Below are 20,267 nucleotides of genomic sequence, written 5' to 3' on the forward strand. Positions count from 1 at the left end.
TTTAATCTTCAGCATTCTTCTGTAACACAACATTTCAAAAGCTGCTATTCTCTTCTTGTCTAAACTATTTATAGTCCACGTTTCACTTCCATACATGGCTACACTCCATACAAATGCTTTCAGAATCGACATCCTGACACTTAAATCTATACTCGATGTTAACAAATTTCTCTTCTTCAGAAACGCTTGCCTTGCCATTGCCAGTCTACATTTTATATCCTCTCTACTTCGACCATCATCAGTTATTTTGCCCCCCAAATAGCAAAACTCCTTCACTACTTTAAGCGTCTCATTTCCTACTCTAATTCCCGCAGTATCACCCGATTCAATTCGACTACGTTCCATTATCCTCGTTTTGCTTTTGTTCATTCTCATCTTATATCCTCCTTTCAAGACACTGTCCATTCCTTTCTGCTGCTCTGGCAGGTCCTTTGCTGTCTCTGACAGAATTACAATGTCTTCTTCATGGATTTTAATTCCTACTCCGAATTTTACTTTTGTTTCCTTTACTGCTTGCTCAATATACAGATTGATTAACATCGGATATAGGTTACAACCCCGTCTCACTCCCTTCCCAATCACTGCTTCCCTTTCATGCCCATTGACTCTTAAAACTGCCATTTGGTTTCTGTACAAATTGTAAATAGCCTTTCGCTCCCTGTATTTTACCACTGCCATCTTCAGAATTTGAGAGAGAGTATTCCGATCGACATTGTCAAAAGCTTTCTGTAACTCTACAAATGCTAGATACGTAGGTTTGACTTTCCTTAATCTATTTTCTAAGATAAGTCATAGGGTCAGTACTGCCTCACGTGTTCCAATATTTCTACGGAATCCAAACTGATCTTCTCCGAGGTCGGCTTCTATTAGTTTTTCCATTCGTCTGTAAAGAATTCGCGTTAGTATTTTGTAGCCGTGACTTATTAAACTGATAGTTCTGTAATTTTCACATCTGTCAACACCTGCTTTGTTTGGGATTGGAATTACTATATTCTTCTTGAAGTCTGAGGGTATTTCGCCAGTCTCATATATCTTGCTCACCAGATGGTAGAGTTTTGTCAGGACTGGCTCTCCCAAGGCCGTCAGTAGTTCCAATGGAATGTTGTCTATTCCGGGGGCCTTGTTTCGACTCAGGTCTTTCAGTGCTCTGTCAAACTCTTCACGCAGTATCGTATCTCCCATTTCATCTTCATCTACATCTTCTTTCATTTCCATAATATTGTCCTCAAGTACATCGCCCTTGTATAGACCCTCTATATACTCCTTCCACCTTTCTGCTTTCCCTTCTTTGCTTAGTACTGGGATTCCATCTGACCTCTTGACATTCATGCAAGTGGTTCTCTTTTCTCCAAAGGTCTCTTTAATTTTCCTGTAGGCAGTATCTATCTTATCCCTAGTGATATGCGCCTCTACATCCTTATATTTGTCCTCTACCCATCCCTGCTTAGCCATTTACCACTTTCTGTCGATCTCATTTTTGAGACGTTTGTATTCCTTTTGCCTGCTTCATTTACTGCATTTTTATATTTTCTCCTTTCATCAATTAAATTCAATATCTCTTCTGTTACCCAAGGATTTCTATTAGCCGTCGTATTTTTACCTACTTGATTGTCTGCTACCTTCACTATTTCATCTCTCAAAGCTACCCATTCTTCTTCTACTGTATTTCTTTCCCCCATTCGTGTCAATCGTTCCCTAATGCTCTCCCTGAAGCTTTCTACAACCTCAGGTTCTTTCAGTTTATCCAGGATCCCATCTCCTCAAACTCCCATCTTTATGCAGTCTTTTCAGTTTTAATCTACAGTTCATAACCAATAGATTGTGGTCGGAGTCCACATCTGCCCCTGGAAATGTCTTACAATTTAAAACCTGGTTCCTGAATCTCTGTCTTACCATTATATAATCTAAGACCTTCTAGTATCTCCATGCTTCTTCCATGTATACAACACTCTTTTATGATTCTTGAAACAAGTGTTAGCTGTGATTAAGTTATGCTCTGTGCAAAATTCTACCAGGCGGCTTCCTCTTCCATTCCTTAACCCAATTCCATATTCGCCTACTACGTTTTCTTCTCTTCCTTTTCCTACTATCGAGTTCCAGTCACCCATGACTATTAAATTTTCGTCTCCCTTCACTATCTTAATAATTTCTTTCATCTCATCATACATTTCATCAATCTCTTCGTCATGTGCGGAGCTAGTTGGCATATAAACTTGTACTACTGTGGTAGGCGTGGGCTTCGTATCTATCTTGGCCACAATAATGCGTTCACTATGCTGTTTGTAGTAGCTTACTTGCATTCCTATTTTCCTATTCACTATTAAACCTACTCCTGCATTACCCCTATTTGATTTTGTATTTATAATCCTGTATTCACCTGACCAGAAGTCTTGTTTCTCCTGCCAACGAACTTCACTAATTCCCACAATATCTAACTTTAACCTATCCATTTCCCTTTTTAAATTTTCTAACCTAACTGCCCGATTAGGGGAACTGACATTCCGCGCTCCGATCCGTGGAACGCCAGTTTTCTTTCTCCTGATAACAACGTCCTCCTGAGTAGTCCTCGCCCGGAGATCCGAATGGGGGACTATTTTCCCTCCAGAATATTTTACCCAAGAGGACGCCATCATCATTGAACCATACAGTAAAGCCGCATGGCCTCGGGAAAAATTACGGATGTAGTTTCCCCTTGCTTTCAGCCGTTCGCAGTCGCAGCACAGCAAGGCCGTTTTGGTTAGTGTTACAAGGCCAGATCAGTCAGTCATCCAGACTGTTGCCTCTGCAACTACTGAAAAGGCTATAGCGTTATCCTGATGTACAACTTTCCTGTTTGATTGACAACCCAGAATATACGGTAATGCAGGAAAACAACAGCAAAACATCATTTCGCATAATTTCAGGTCTACAACATTACTTCCGCGGTTTTGCAATATGTGGCAGTAACGGCAACTCGTTTTATAGGTGGTAGGTCATAAGTATCAGACAATAATGTTCGGCGTTTGTAAGCATAACGGCGTCATATTATTAGTCGATTTGTGATTACATCATTAAGTTATTCTCGACTGCATATCTCAACTTAGGAGCCCAGTAGTCGCATCGGCGGGAAGTTTAAAATTTCTGCTTTACCAAGAAGACATCTGGGGCTGAGGCTGATAAAATGCTGGGTAAGACCAATGGTGAGGCACCAATTAGTAAAGGACGTATAGAGAATGGTTTCAGCCCTTCAAAAACGGTGATTTTGGCGTCGAATGCCGGTGGAAGAGAGAAGGTTTTCGAAGCTACTGAAACCGAAGTAAATCACAGGATATCGTTATCGAAAGCAACTGAAATGGGAGGAATTTAGTGCAATCACTCACGATCCACACAGTTGGAGAAAGGGTACCATGTAATATTTTAAGACAAAAAATATTGTTGATAAAAAAAATACTAAATGTCAAGAAAGGGATAATTAAACGGTCGCCAGCCAGTCAGGGCAACGAATATCCAGAGTCTTAAGAACGGTGATGGCAAAGAAAATTAAGCAAATAATCACTGGCATGGCAACAGAAGATTTGCCGTCTTTTTCAATAACACAAGAGTTCACGAGAAAATAAATGAACCAGAAAGCACAGGGTTGCAATGACTCATCTGAAATATTAAATTTTGAAAGAAAAGAAAACGGAGTTGCTGGTTAAATAAATAACTGACTGTAACTGAAACCTTTTTTCGTAAAAAGTGACTTTCAGTAACCTCAGGATAGCGTAATGCAAAATTTGGAAAAAGTCAAGCAAATTACTTTTAATTATTGAAGGATTAAATGGAATTTACTATAAGCAAAAGAGCTACTGATTTACTTTTAACATAAAAATTAGGTACGTACCAAGCCAGCAGAATTTATTCGCTAAGCTAAATACAGGATAAATTAAATTGTGCACTCTTAATTTGTGCTGTATCATTAGTTATTAGTTTTGCCAGTGAAATTTTACGTTACTTTAATTGAATGAAATTAATACTCAAAATTGGAAATTAGTTAAGCCTCTGTTTTGCAGTACGAGACTGAACAGTTAGTGAGGCAGCAAAATTTAGATTGAAGCTTGGCACTAGCAAACAAACAATACTAGCAGTAAGTACGAGTAGTAAATCAATTTTCGTATTTTTGCTACACTCCGTGATTGCATGGAACTGTGTTTGGTAACAATGTCTAAGGTTAATGAAACACAGGTGTCCTACACGTTTCAACTACTGCAGGTTGTTATTGACGAAAATTATTGAAGTTTCTGAAAGAAATGTCAGTGAACTTTTAATAGCCTTACTTATGTCTTCACCACACCTTTATTTTTAATCAACCTTATACGTTTCGACTTTCCGTCGTTCTCAAAGGCATTGCTATGTCAGTCATATAAAAACATTAGATACATTGTATCATATGACTGACATAGCCCTGATTTTCGAAAATGAGGAAAAGTCGAAACGCGTAAGGTTGTTGAAAAATTAAAGTGTGGACAAGACATAAGTAGAATTATTCAGAGTGCATCCAGATAGCTACGTCGTCTCCGGCATTTTCATTCAAATTGTAAATGCCACTGGGTAATGACTATACAGTATTAGTTAACAGTTTTACGATGTTGTAGCTGCGCGGACGACGAAGAAAGTAACCGACGACAATGCTGTGCTGCCGCTATTGCTGCTGCTGCTGCTGCTGGTCTCCAGCGCCACGGATAACTATGGGGCAGGCAAAAGCTAGAATTGCAGCTTCCTGCGCCTGTTCACTCCTCCCGTGCTCTCAATATTCGCGGTTTAACGAATTTGGAGCGCCTACACTGGCGCGATAGTAGCTGCACACCGCCTCTGCAACAGCGCCCAACAAGCATTTCCGCACTCTTTCATGACTCGGATGGTCTGCTTCCTCTCTGCTCGAAGCACGACAGAGACTCTCCATACGCTAACATAAACAACGGCACACATACTGCCATTTCGTCTATGCTAACGATACATTAAAATAAAGTTCCCTTGGCTATTACCCAGGAAGTTACAATATTTCCATTGTAATTACCATGAATTTTACACAGTAAGAAATAAATACATTATTACATGCATTACATATTGATTGTAGTTTCTATAATAAAGCTTCCACATTCAGAATCAGAAGTAGAGCACAAGTTATCAACGGATATCAAATGCCGAAAAATTTTGCATGGTGCGGAACGTATTTTATCTTCATTTTCAATGTTACATGCTGAAGCTGCAAAGAAGGCTGTCAACAGGTCACTCAGAATGTGGAGGAAGACAAAAATCTTAAAATCACTGGGGACTGGAACAATATAGTAGGTGAAGGAATGAAACATAGAGTGCAGAATGAGGGACTGGTAGCATAAACGAGATAGGAGAAAGACTCGTTTATGTGTTCATTAACTTCAGCAAGCATTAGGAACACTCTGCTCAAGAATCTCAAGAGGAGAAGGTATACTTGGAAGAGACCGGACGACACACGAACGTACCACCTGGATTACGTCACTATGAGGTAGAGGTTTCGAAATCATGTGTTGGATTGCATGGCATTCCCAGAAGCAAATATAGACACAGATTACAGATTAGCGATTATGAAGAGTGCATGTGAAGAAATCTTGTATAACAGAAGATATAATTTAATTAAACATTGGAAGAACGAAATGCCGGCCGCGGTGGCCGTGCGGTTCTGGCGCTGCAGTACGAAACCGCGGGGCTGCTACGGTCGCAGGTTCGAATCCTGCCTCGGGCATGGGTGTGTGTGATGTCCTTAGGTTAGTTACGTTTAAGTAGTTCTAAGTTCTAGGGGACTGATGACCTACGATGTTGAGTCCCATAGTGCTCAGAGCCATTTGAACCAAGAACGAAATACTAAAGTTTTTATGAAAGAAGTGGTATACACCAGTACAGGAGTTAAGAAGTAGATCAACAGAAAGTACAGGGATGTTAAATCGAATTCGCCGTAGAGAAAGTATAAATAAATCGAAGAAAAAATGCTGATTAGAAGCAGAGCAATAAATTTCAAGTAAACCTTGAACTTTGAGAATGCGTTAAGGTTGAGGTTAGTGCCACGCGACAAGCACAGGATACGGTCGGGGTTGCTGTCCAGACCATCACTGATGCTGGAACTGATAATCGTTAAAGGAAACTCAGGATAGGCCACGATTATTCTAACAGAAGCCTACAGAGAAGTCTGACGGGCGTGAACAGTTTCAGAGACGCAATAATCTGAGACTGTTCCGGATTCTGAAGCATAGCAGAAAGAATACTGACCAATTAGTGATGAATCTTGTGAGTAAAAAGCTTCGCCTGAAGGTGACACTGAATGACGTTAACAGAAGTCATAGAGTGGGACATAGGACGCTATGATCTGCAAAACCTAGGCCAATATTAGTGAAGTTTGTGTCGTACAGGAAAAGATTTGAAATCTTCACAGCGAAGAAGAATCTCGTAGAGTCTGCCAATACGAGAGGATCTCACGCCTGAAAATTTAAAAATTATGAAGAATGCGGTTTTGAGACCTGGCCTATAAAACGTATGGATAAATGATAATAGGACAATGGTGAAGACCGAAACTCGAAAAAGATCAGTTTGCAATGCAAAGTGACTCTAAAACCTTTGCTTTAGGAGCTAAGCGCATGTCAACTCTTCCTGACGCTAGTCTGTGTGTTTGTACTGAAGGTTATATTCAGCAATAACTTAACTGTTTCTTTTACTTCAGTACTACTTTCTGTTATTAATTGTTTCTTATCTGCTTTGTCAATTATCGTACCAACTTAGTCGTACTTCGTCCGCCTTCGGTAGCTGAGTGGTCAGCGCGACAGAGTGTCAATCCTAAGGGCCCGGGTTCGATTCCCGGCTTGGTCGGAGATTTTCTCCGCTCAGGGACTGGGTGTTGTGTCGTCCTAATCCTCATCATTTTATCCCAATAGACGCGCAAGTCGCCGAAGTGGCGTCAAATCGAAAGACTTGCACCAGGCGAGCGGTCTACCCGTCGGGAGGCCCTCGTCACACGACATTATTAATATTAGTCTTACTTCCACTTTCATTTAGCAATTTATTATCATATTATTATTGATATTCATAATTAGTGCCTTTAATTCTACACTCTATTTTTATTCCATTTATGCTGCCTACATTACTTTTGTGCACAGATTATTCTAGCTCTATTTGGTGAGTTTCTTCCTCTGTCACCACTTGGCTGTTTAAGAATTGCTGCAAACTCCGCACACCTTGGCTACAAAACCTCCCTCCTTCCTGACATTACCGATCACTTTCACTTCTTGGAACATGCGCTCACCCACTTCAGCGTTTTCGTACGTTTTTTTCCCACGGAAGCGCGAACCCAGAGTCGCAACTGCCCACCACCGGCATCCTCGAAGGGTCTGCACCTGGGTGCACTATGCATCATGTTGCACCCGCGAATGTCCTTTCTCTGCCAGCTCATCTCGTTAAGTTCAGTCATATATTTCAGGACATAGGCATTCATGTAATAGTTCTGTCGGAGATCTGGCTCAAACCAAGTACTCAAATAAGGCCATTAAATCTAGATGGCGACATCCTTCAAAGTCATGACAGATGTGACAGACGAAGGATGTAGCAGGAGGGTATATACGGTCTGATTTATCACCTGTTGTGTTACACATGTCCAGCAACAATAATGAAGAGAAAGAAGTGGAATACATGTATACAGAAATGAAATTCCCTAACATAAAGTGGTTGATATTTGGCCTCTGGGAAACTCCTAAAGTAGGTGGGTTTGCCTTTGTGGAAACTGTTCTTTCTTGTCTCGAATCCACTTATGAGTATATAATTATAGCTAGTGACTCTAACATAAATTTGCTATACAGCAGTCCTTCCAACGAGAAATTCAAGCGTATGTTTTCCTCTTGAAATGGGTCGCTACTTCAGCTTGCTACAACCCATCATATGAACAGCAGTCACACTCTCATAGATATATTTGTAACTAAATCCACAAAAAGGGAAATTTATACCTCTCAATTATCTGCACATGGCATGCCTGTGACTTAACTTTCATGACATACCAGAATGTTGTAGAATGAAACCACAGCTGACACATAACGAGAATTCAAGCACATTAATTTATCTTCACTTGCAACTGAAGTGCAAGAATTAGTTTGGGAGACGTCTTCTATTCCATTCTCGGACATAAAGGAAAAGGTTTATGAATTTACAAACAAACTTACTCAACTTTATGACAAATATTCTCTCCTAAAGACCGTAAATGTGAGAATGAAACCTGCTATGCTCTCCTAAAGATCGTAAAAGGTTAAAGGAAGACTGCGCCTTGGATAACTGAAGAATTAAAACAGCTCATGAATAACAGAGACAGTGCAAAGCGGACGAACAAACTACGCCCTATGCCTTAAAATCACTGTGTTTGCAAGCAGAAGCGGAACAGTGAGTCAAGTTTTGAGAAATGATAAACTCAGGCGTGTCCATATATTAACCGACAGCAAAAAGAGACCAGCTGTTCTGTGCAAAACCTTTTTTGGTGTTGGTACAGACAAAGTAAAAGGTACACCTTGAAATGAAACTGCTATGCAAAAACAAACATTATTAATTAATTAACTTGCTCTGTGACTTTTTGTTTTTGACTAAGATAAGACAGGTACTCCATTAAACAATTCTCTTTTGAATTTTTTTGTCTAGCTGCATACATTATAAAAATTTCTACGTGTCTAATACAAACAATCTGTGAAAAAAATTTGACTATAGATTAATGTTTTTTGCTTCGTGACTGCTGTAAGGAGAGAACGGGTTAGGTACAGGATGAGTTGGCGGTCGGAGGCTTCTGCTTCTCCGGTTCTCAGAGAACCCCAGGCAAAGTCGGAGAAAACTGCTACAACTCGTTGTGAAGACGCCGTATCCATTAGCAGCTACAATATTCACAGTCGCCGTAGGATTTTCTTTTCTGAAAACACTAACAGAATGATAAGGTTGAACAACAGTGGCAGTATAATATCTTCTGACTAACAAACTGGTCGCTTAGGGAAGGTCTTGAACATACAAGCTGACGGCGAAATATTGCAGATTGACCCACTATTCTTAATTCGCGAAGAAATCACTATGCACTGTATTGCTAAACCCGCTAATGGTTTTTATGAAGGTCCGAGGATCCAATATCGAATAAAGGTTCACAAAGATATTTACCTTCTTTTTGTCCACAAATTCAATTTTTATTCTTGATAATCGCGATTACATGTTGACCTCTTCGCTTCAAATTACTTTTATATGCAAACTTATCTGACCTCAAAAAGCACAATGTCCAATCGGCATACCTTATCCCCAACAATAAAAAGAAAACATAGATGCTCCTCTTTTTTTTCCAGCGAAGCGCATTGTCGTCAGGCCAAAGAGCGTAGTCGCATCAAATTACGGTATCGCATCATCGCTGGTACTCGCAGCCGGAATATCACAATCATATACAATATGTAGGCTGGTCCTGGAAATGTACATCATCTGCAATTACAAGTGAACTACATATAGGTCAGTTGTGAGTACCACATGGTGTAAGCACAAATGTTGTGACAGTGGGAGCAGAAGATGGAGAGAGGTACGATAGATAATAGACGCTCCATTACAGCTACTGACAGCCTTGGGAGAGCCAGTCCTGACAAAACTCTACCATCTGGTGAGCAAGATGTATGAGACAGGCGAAATACCCTCAGACTTAAAGAACAATAAAATAATTCCAATCCCAAAGAAAGCAGGAAAGGCAAACCTACGTTTCTAGCATTTGTAGACTTAGAGAAAGCTTTTGACAATGTTGACTGGAATACTCACTTTCAAATTCTAAAGGTGGCAGGGGTAAAATCCAGGGACCGAAAGGCTATTTACAATTTGTGCAGAAACCAGATGGCAGTTATAAGAGTCGAGGGGTATGAAAGGGAAGCAGTGGTTGGGAAGGGGGTGAGACAGGGTTGTATGTTATTCAATCTGTGTATTGAGCAAGCAGTAAAGCAAACAAAAGAAAAATTCGGAGAAGAAATAAAAACTTTGAGGTTCTCCGATGACATTGTAATTCTGTCAGAGACAACAAAGGACTTGGAAAAGCAATTGAACGGAATGAACAGTGTCTTGAAAGGAGGATATAAGATGAACATCAACAAAAACAAGAAGACATTGTAATTCTGTCAGAGACAGCAAAGGACCTGCAACAGCAGCAGAAAGGAATGGACAGTGTCTTGAAAGGAGGATATAAGATGAAAATAAACAAAAGCAAAACGAGGATAATGGAATGTAGTCGAGTTAATTCGGATGATGCTGAGGGAATTAGACACTTAAAGTAGTGAAGGAATTTTGCTATTTGGTGAGCAAAATAACTGATGATGGTCGGAATAGAGAGGATATAAAATGTAGACTGGCAATGGCAAGGAAAGCGTTTGTGAATAAGAGGAATTTGTTAACATCGAGTATAGATTTAAGTGTCAGGAAGTCGTTTCTGAAAGTATTTGTATGGAGTGTAGCCATGTATGGAAGTGAAACATGGACGATAAATAGTCTGGACAAGAAGAGAATAGAAGCTTTCGAAATGTGGTGCTACAGAATAATGTTGAAGATTAGATGGGTAGATCATGTAACTAATGAGGAGGTATTGAACAGAATAGGGGAGAAGAGGAATTTGTGGCACAACTTGACAAGAAGAAGGGACCGGTTGGTAGGGCATGTTCTGAGGCATCAAGGGATCACAAATTTAGCATTGGAGGGCAACGTGGAGGGTAAAAATCGTAGAGGGAGACCAAGCGATGAATACACTAAGCAGATTCAGAAGGATGTAGGTTGCAGTAAGTACTGGGAGATGAAGAAGCTTGCACAGGATAGAGTAGCATGAAGAGCTGCATCAAACCAGTCTCAGGACTGAAGACCACAACAACAAACAAGACGTTGTGTGATGAACCAGATTGACGTACAGTGATGTGTGACTTTGATTGATGTGGACGGCCACTGAAGTTATGCCAGGACGACGGTGACGAGTTGTGGTGGAGACGTAAACGAATGTCTGGGTGATGCAGTGGTGTTGAAAAACAGATGGAGGTGGTGGCGAAAGCTGCAGAGACGGATGCATAGGTAGCGGTGGTGGCGGCGTGTGGGGCGGTTGATGGATGGTTGGTGGCGGCGAGATAGAAGTGGCAGCAGTGACGATGATCCACAAAATAAGCTGACGAGGAACGTACATCCACACAAATGGAAATTATCTTGTAGGGGCAAGTAAACTGCAGGTATCGATATCAAACTCCTTCCAGTTTAAGCAGGAAAGTAAACGAAAACATACGTAGACGAAGTCTCGAAGACGCTGATAAACTGCACATAGGAACATATATTGATGCGAAGCATAGAGGAGTAACCCCACCAGTCTACACAGACACTGAAGTAGGCGACGACAAATAGGGTATAGCGCTGAAGAGTACCCAAGCCGGTCTATCTCAACAGCTGCCGGAAGATGCAGGGCTATTTCTGTTTCCCTTATTTTCATTTCATTCCCTCACCCCTCATGGGTGGGTGATGGGCTGTCAACAGTACAATAATCCGTTCTTCAACCAAGATCAATTTTCAAAAATACAACGAAATGAGTATGTTACTGAACGAGAAACGTTACACGTTGTTCTGAAAACAACGGGTATGATGAATTCTGTTGGCATCTGCATAAACACATTAGGACCGTTTTCTTTTTTAAAATTAGAAACGAAAGGACAGACAGCTAATAAACCAAAACATATTGAACACACATTGCAGAAAGGTGAAATTCTTCTCAGAAAAAGCACTGCCTTTTCACATAAAATCTGAAGGACCTGCACTGGAAGGGAAGGATTTTGGGAGTAGAGGATATGTTCCATTGGGTTGAGGGGCGTAGGTAGGAAATAATGAGGAGGTGCGTTAGGTAGAAAATCATAGATATGAAGTTAGGTGTTAGGGTAGACAGTGGGACGACGAAAGGTGGAGAAAAGGAAGTTGCTACGTTGGTAGCGTAGCATTAAGAGAAAGTGGATACGGCTGGATGGAGAGAGAAAAGGAGAAAGGAACCCCGATATGAAGTGGGCTAGTTGAGGAAGAGTTAAGGTTGGTGAGAGGGCTAAATATCAGAGCGGATATACATGTCATGAAAATATTTGGCAATTTACTATGCGAGAACGAAATTTATTGCGGGTGTTGTTGGTCTTCAAATGTTTGCTAATCTCTTGCTTTTTAATATTTTTAGCGTCAGTCGTACACAATATATTTTGAATTTATTTCTCATTAGTTAAAATATGCGGCAATATGAGTACATCCTTTCTGCTCTGTATCTAAGGCACTTCATTCCAAATCATGCTTTTATGTTAATTGTGATGGACGTCTCAACAGATAATACTGTAACAAATTTCAGTGTGTATAACAGGCTACTACAGGTGTTCACCAAAGTATAATTTCCATTAAAATGTTTTACAGTATTTTAAAGAGTATTTGACTTTGTTGCGTAGATTAATTTCATAGTTATGCAATGTCCTGTAGTTTTCTGGCATGGAATTCGCTTTATGACAAATTGTTAATTTTAATAAACATTACTTAGTTTCAATTTATTAATTTTAAAACGATTTTATACAAAAACTGTACCGGTAACTTTGGATTGGCGTTAGTGATATAAAAGGTGTTCTACCCATATGACTTAATCTGTGGCTGCTTGTATTGCTCTGTAAACAACAGCCTCAGTTAGAATGTAGACACGTACGTCTTAAAGTAGTTGTCACAAGTCTGACAAGTCTCTATGATTCAGTTTAAATGGTACGTTATTTAACATTTCGTCACTACTGTTGTACAATGCGGTTTAACTTACATAATTTATATGCTGATTCTTGTAAGTTTTCTTGTATTTTCATAACACTGGATATAGCTATTCGATTGCTGAAATCAAGGTCTTCAATGAAAATACTGATTGGATTTAAGACTGGAAACGTTTGCAATGAAAATACTAATTGGATTTTCGACTGGTTGCCTAATTCTTTTCCCTTTTTGGAGTGGCTAAACAATTGCAATATGTACGCAAGGTATATGAAACACGGAAATTACCCTCAGGTTGCAAAATCATGTGAAATTAGTCATTCTCGCTGCTAACTGGTACTGCAAAGCCTGAACACTCCCATAAACAACTTCTTCTACTCCTTCCCCTAACACCGCGTTCCAGTCCCCCTAGTTATTGGGTTTTCATCACCCTTTACGTACTTAATTACCGTTAAATATAGTCGTACAAGTTCTCTGACTGTTCATGATCTGCTTGTACTATTGCATTGCACAACATCTATACCGCTTTCTACGGAATCGTAGTCAAACAGGGAAACTTTTATTGTGGTTTGATAGCCACGAGGGGATCTTACGAAGGCTTAACAACAATGCCCAGGTTCAAATGGATGTAGGTTGTAATAATTTTGTAACATGAAGACGCCTGAACAAGTTAGACTAACGGGGAAGCTGTATTGAACAGTCTTCATACTGGAGGCCACAACAACATAGCTCCCCTAGAGAAGTTTTGTTAACGAAAATGGAACAAAGCATGACTCCTGCTCTGTTTACTTACCTCAGACGTTCACAATAAATCATAAGTAAGATCACGGAAATATCGTTGTCTTCTCATACACGATGATCGGTGGGAAAATACACTCTAAGATAAAAAGAGTCACTCATCTTGAAAGAATTATCCGAACGGGACATAGATCGGTATATTTGATTTAAATACACAGACAAACAAATGATGACACCTTCAGAAAAAATATTGTGATTTATTCAAGAGCAATTTCTCAAAAACTGTGCAAGTCAATAACGCTTTGATCCACCTTTGGCCCTTATGCAAGCAAATATTTTCTTTCCATTGACTAACAGAGTTGTTGGACGAACTCCTGAGGTATATCATGCCAACTGATGTCACATCCCAGACTATGACTACCGGTTGTTGGGCCATGTGGCGTGCGACGACAGTCAGGTTGGAATCCCACCGCCGTCCAGGGCGTCTCGAAACAAGTATTGGGCCTAAAAGTTCATTGACTAGAGTAGAATTTTCTTCAGTCATGAGTCCTGCATCAAACTGAACTCCGATGACCAGCAAAGACATGGGTGGAGACGCCCATACCAATGTGGGATACCAACCTGACTGTCTTCCGCCATACGGCCCGAAAATCTGAAGTGATGGTCTGGTGTACCATTTCTTTTAATAGCAGGACCCATTTGGCTGCCATCTGCGACATCCTCACAGCGATGGGTCGACGATATTGTACTTCTCATTTTGTTGCCCTTCATGGCAAGCCATCCTGGGATTACATTTCTGCAAGATAATGCCCGCCAGCACGCGGCGAGATTTTCTGTCGCTTGTTTTCACAGTTGCCAAATCCTATCTTGGCTAACATGGTCGCCGGATCTCTCCCCAACTGAGAACATTTGGAGCATTATCGGCTCGGAATCGGAAGACATAGTGCGCCAATTGGACGGAAGTTGGGACGATACTCCTCAGGAAGACATCCAAAACCACCATTAGTCAATGTCAAACTGAATAACTGTTTGCATAAGCACTGATTCTGATATCATAAAATGCATATACTTTTTGTTTGTATGGAAGTCCCACTCTGATACCAAGGAAAGAGCAGGGATGACTGAACCCTCGTCATCATAGTTCCCTGAAGGTTAAAAAATAACTGAGCTCTCAGAAGCTCTGGCAGCGAATATAATGTCATACCCTGGCGGCAGCAAATACGACTGAGTCATCGGCACTGCATTATTCGTCATGGCCTGGGCATCATATAGTTATTCGAGCTGTTCGATGATGAAAATCTGGTTTGACCAGGTCTACATGGTGCTGCTGCTTGCTGACTTTTCGGTACTAGGAACACGACCTGGAACAGGGGCAAAGACCACCTATTGTATTTTGCCATGGTTTGGGCTATAGAGACTGGAGACTGGACGGGTGTCGTAATGCAGTGGTCTACCGACACAGGTGCGCTTCCTACCACTGTCCACTGCGGTCAATGACCAATGCTGCACTACTGTAGCTGCGTCTGATTACAGCTCTGGGCTCCATCTTCTGCCTCAGGTTCTCCTACAGCAAAATGTTTATTACAGACTTACTAGTCGCTATTTATACACGATAAAGCGTGATAAATATGATTAGACTTCTGAGACAATCACTGTGCACGTTACCCCACTAGTTCCTCACGGTAAAAGCCCAAAGATGTCAATGGTTACCAAATCCATAGATGATGCTGTATTAGTGGATATGTTTGTTGGCATAAAGTACTTTTATGCAGCTCCTTCTGGCAACCAGATTTATCCCTTTACATAAATAATTTTGGAATATGCACTATGTATTTCTTTATTCCAAAATGTCCATACACATGATGTATGTACTGTAAAAACTTTTGTATATAGGATTTATTTACACTCGACCGTACAAAAAGCTTGCCACTCCCAAATTCCAATATGTAGGGTACACCTGACTGTATGCAACCAACACAGCATAGCTGTGTCGCAGGCCCTCAAACCCTCTGCAGCATAGTTGGGAGTACCGCAGTGGGTACCACAAGAGACTAATAGAGAACACTGCACTTGATGGCAGTCAGTCCAGATGTAAACCAATAAACGTCATACAACAAATATTAGAAAACACGTTATAAGAGATGAGACAGTCGCTAATTCTTGTAAATTAAACTTCGTTACAATAAGTGACGCTGCAGAAGTTTTATCACACTCATTACATGCCATGAAGGGTTTTTATTCCTAATCCGAAATACATCCCACTGTCAAGGAAACAAAGTTTCTGTGTCTGACCGAGACTCGACTAGGCATAAAGAGACGTAACATATCGAGTCGTTCACCAGCATCACTTTACAAGGCTGAATCTCCGAATCTGGAAATAAATGACGATATATTTAGCACTGCACCGGGAAGCCCACGAAGCTTATATTACCTCTGAGAAGTAACCACGAAAGGTATGTAAAAAAGTGAGATTCACAAGTGTGAAACGCCATAAAGTAAAGCTCTGGTGATAGACGGGGGCAGAAGCCAGTACCTATATGAATTGTTAACTAAGTGCAGTTGTATATCAGACATTAAAAATGCTCACCAATAGAGAGATATTGGAACATGAAGCGACGATAGAATCCCTGGCGTGGATTCGAAACCAGGACTTTTCGCTATTGTCTTATAGCTACGAACAGACATTAAATATTTAGTGTTTCTTCAACAGTAGTGGAATGTGCACATATTTGGCTCCAGGTAACGCAATGAATATTGTTGTGCTGCACGTGACTTCAAGCCCATGCATATCATCGTTGTTGACCCCACACAAAGTGTCAACTGTCATGTTCTCTTCACTAGTAGCATCGCTCCGTTCACAGAAACGAGCTGGAGGAGTTTCGCGTCGTGACAAAACAACGAAATGATGGGACAGTATCATCTCGAAAGGTTCAAATCCAGAGAAAATTGGAATCGGTACTCGAATACCAGACCAGTGCCAATATATTCAAAACTCAAAGTAATTGCAAATAAGAAATTAATGTCCTATGATGTTACATGAGGATTGATTCGGGAACTAAAATAACATTACTAGTGTAAGAAAGCTTACTAGAGACAGAGTTTCTGCAAGCAGCGACTTCCACCTCTGACAGCCGAAACTAATCCGACTCTGTTCCAGTCTGTAGCGAATGGATATGTTTAACGTTGATTTGGTGCCATGGCACAGTCCTTCGTTGTTTACTTTGCATTACTGGAGCTGTAGATGTATGGGTACGATTGTGGCTGTTAGAAACTTGTATCTCGATGCGAGAATCGAATCCACCCATAGCCATTACAAGCTAGCCTCATTCCAACCAACTACCGAATCTTACACGTGTTAGCGTCATGTATTTGTAATAATTTTGTACGCAGCACATGACATGAGAACTGTTGACTTCCACTTGAAAATGGTTCAAATGGCTCTGAGCACTATGGGACTTAAATTCTAAGGTCATCAGTCCCCTAGAACTTAGAACTACTTAAACCTAATTAACCTAAGGACATCACACACATCCATGCCCGAGGCAGGATTCGAACCTGCGACCGTAGCGGCCACGCGGTTCCAGACTGTAGCGCCTTTAACCGCTTGGCCACACCGGCCGGCGACTTCCACTTGAGCTGTTGTTGTGAATGACCTATTTGTGGTCCAACAGTCAACGTCATGCAGTGCGAAGGCAAAGTCGTGACATCAAACCAATCCTTTTCCTTTCGTTTGTAAGCCGTATTCCATCTGTCTGCTATGAGTATCAGGCTGACAGAAGGTCAGAGACAGTATCGTTCCCTTTCTTGCCAGTAATAAAAAAGAAATTCTTGCAGAAACATGTTCGTGAAAAGGCTAGTGGGTGTATGTCATGTTAAGACCAACTTCAACGCTACCAGACAGCGGCCGCTTTTGTATGACATGTTACTATAAGAGTACGAAGGTGGGAACTTAAATAGTGGCAACTATTTATTCACAACCGATACAAAAGAGTTACATGTTTGCACCTGTTACTGTCCTTCAAAGTAGTCACCAGCGATGTATAGAATCCGTTTTCAGTGATGTGGAAGGCGTACTATACCGTTAGCAGAGCCTGTTCTGTTGATGGTGCGAATGGAGTGGTCGAATCTTTGGAACAGTTCTGAAACGAATTCCACGAAGTGGTCCCTTCATCTTCGGAATAAAATCAAAGTCACAAGGACTTAAGTCCGGGGAGTGTGGTGGATGGTACAGTACTTCCCAGTCCCATCGACCGAACAGAGCAGCCACAGCTTGCGCTCTATGCGCCCGTGCATTGTCGTGCAAAATTATGGATGGGTTGCGCAAAAAGTGTCGCCGCTTCTGTCGCAAAGCTGGTCGCAGGCGATGCTCCAAAAACGAACAGTGATACTGTGCATTGACGGTTTGCCGTGGAGGAACGTAATGCGTTAGGATAACACCATCACATTCGTACACGAAAATCGCCATAACTTCCACCATACTGGGGATCTAACGCACTTTCGACTTTTGCGGCGACCCATAATGACGCCATTCGTTGGATTGGCATTTCAGTTTTGTCTCACACGACGTGGCCCATGTCTCATTCAGTGTTACGAAACGGCGTAAGAAAGCCTCTCCTTCGCGCTCATAGTGATCCAAGTGCGTCTGAGCAGCGTCGTAGCGCATCCATTTCTGCATTTCCGTCAAGTCAAGCGGAACCCATCGTGATTCAATTTTTCGCATGCCCAGGCGATCCTTCAGGATGCGAAGCACAGTCGTGTGCACTAATCCGGTTTCGTGGGCGATCACTGTCCACTAACGCGGCAACAGCATGCACTTCTTCTTCAGAGGTTCTAGGACGACCTACCCGATGCATGTCTGCCACAGTTTGCCGACCTTCGTTGAAGGCTTTTACCCAACGTGCCACTGTTCTACACGGCAATGCCGATTCCCCCCACGTCTCTTGAAGACCTTGATGACACTGTCGTGCTGTGCGACCTCTGGAACGTTCAATCTTGATACAACTTCGTTGTTCCTGTTTCGAAAACATAGTGACACCGTTACGTTAGACTGCTCGCTCACAAATGACTGTTTTTCCCTCGATTGTGAGCACGCCGGTGACGTGGGACGGGCGAGTCTATTTTCTCGTAGTATGGTAGTTATGTGCTATCAGAGACAGTAATATATTCCATTGCACAATGTCTCCACAGCAGTGTTGCCATTATTTAAGTTCCAACCTACGTATTTAACTATAGTCGTACTTCGTTCAAGTTTGTAGTATTACTCGTACCACGACAACTTGAATATTTCTCATTTTTGACATCATTATTCCACAATGGAATAAACTCTAACATTTGTAACATCGTGGTAAGTTTGTGTTTAATAAAAGAGTGAAAGCGTAGAGGCAATTCGAAAGACTTGCACCCTGTACGGAGTGAGTGCTGTCGAGAAAGTAAAGTCTTTTCGTATCAAGTACGATCGTTTGGAGATAAATTGATCCCCACAGTCAGGAAGACAATCAGGCTTTGATGAAGGACGTTTCTGCGGTTTACTACTACGGTCAGTGACAGTGTATCCGATAACTGGCCAGTGTGACAACCTATTAATCATCGTGCGACCCTTTTATGAGGGTTGATCCTGGCATTTGCCGTAATATACCGGATGATCAAAAAGTCTGTATAAATTTGAAAACTGAATAAATCACGGAATAATGTAGATAGAGAGGTATAAATTGACACACATCCTTGGGATGACATGGGGTTTTATTAGAACCAACAAAATACAAACGTTCAAAAAATGTCCGACAGATGGCGCTTCATCTGGTCAGAATAGCAATAATTAGCATAACAAAGTAAGAGAAAGCAAAGATGATGTTCTTTACAGGAAATGCTCAATATGTCCTCCATCATTCCTCAACAATAGCTGTATCCGAGGAATAATGTTGTGAACAGCACTGTAAAGCATGTCTGGAGTTATGGTGAGGCATTGGCGTCGGATGTTGTCTTTCAGCATCCCTAGAGATGTCAGTCGATCACGATACACATGCGACTTCAGGTAACCCCAAAGGCAATAATCGCACGGACTGAGGTCTCGGGACCTGGGAGGCCATGCATGATGAAAGTGGTGGCTGAGCACACGATCATCACCAAACGACGCGCGCAAGAGATCTTTCACGCGTCTAGCAGTACTTTTTTTTTGTTGGTTCTATTAAAACCCCATGTCATTCCAAGCATGTGTGTCAATTTTTACCTCTCTATCTACAATATTCCGTGGTTTATTAAGTTTTCAAATTGATACTGACTTTTTGATCACCCGGTATTTAAGGAGCTCACCGTAAACCTAAATCAGTGTGGCCTGATGGTGATTTGAAGTATCGTATGGTAACTTCATACGGAGAAGCTAGTCTGTAAGCTCTAACAAAAATTATCTCAATCTATGGCCTGTATACATCTGTAAACGTTTTGTTATTGATGCAAATCTGGTGGCACAAAGAAAATCTTTTTTGTTACAAACTGCTTCACAGGGATGTGACCGCAGTTGCTATTTGTTGCCAACAGACGAAATGCCTTGCAATTACAGAGTAACAAATGTTTACTTGAAAGACAGCATTAAGGAGCTTGATTGGCAAAATCGCCTACTGCACATCTTCTAATCTATCATCCGCATGTGTTCAACTTTCTCGTCCCTTATCGATCGACCACGAAGAAAGTTAGTGTTTGTTTTCTTTTGTTTGCTTTTGTTTGTTGTTTTTTGGCGATTGCACTTGAAACGAGGCTTAATTACAATT

The sequence above is a fragment of the Schistocerca nitens genome, chromosome 2, assembly GCF_023898315.1.
Source record: "Schistocerca nitens isolate TAMUIC-IGC-003100 chromosome 2, iqSchNite1.1, whole genome shotgun sequence".
Taxonomy (NCBI): domain Eukaryota; kingdom Metazoa; phylum Arthropoda; class Insecta; order Orthoptera; family Acrididae; genus Schistocerca; species Schistocerca nitens.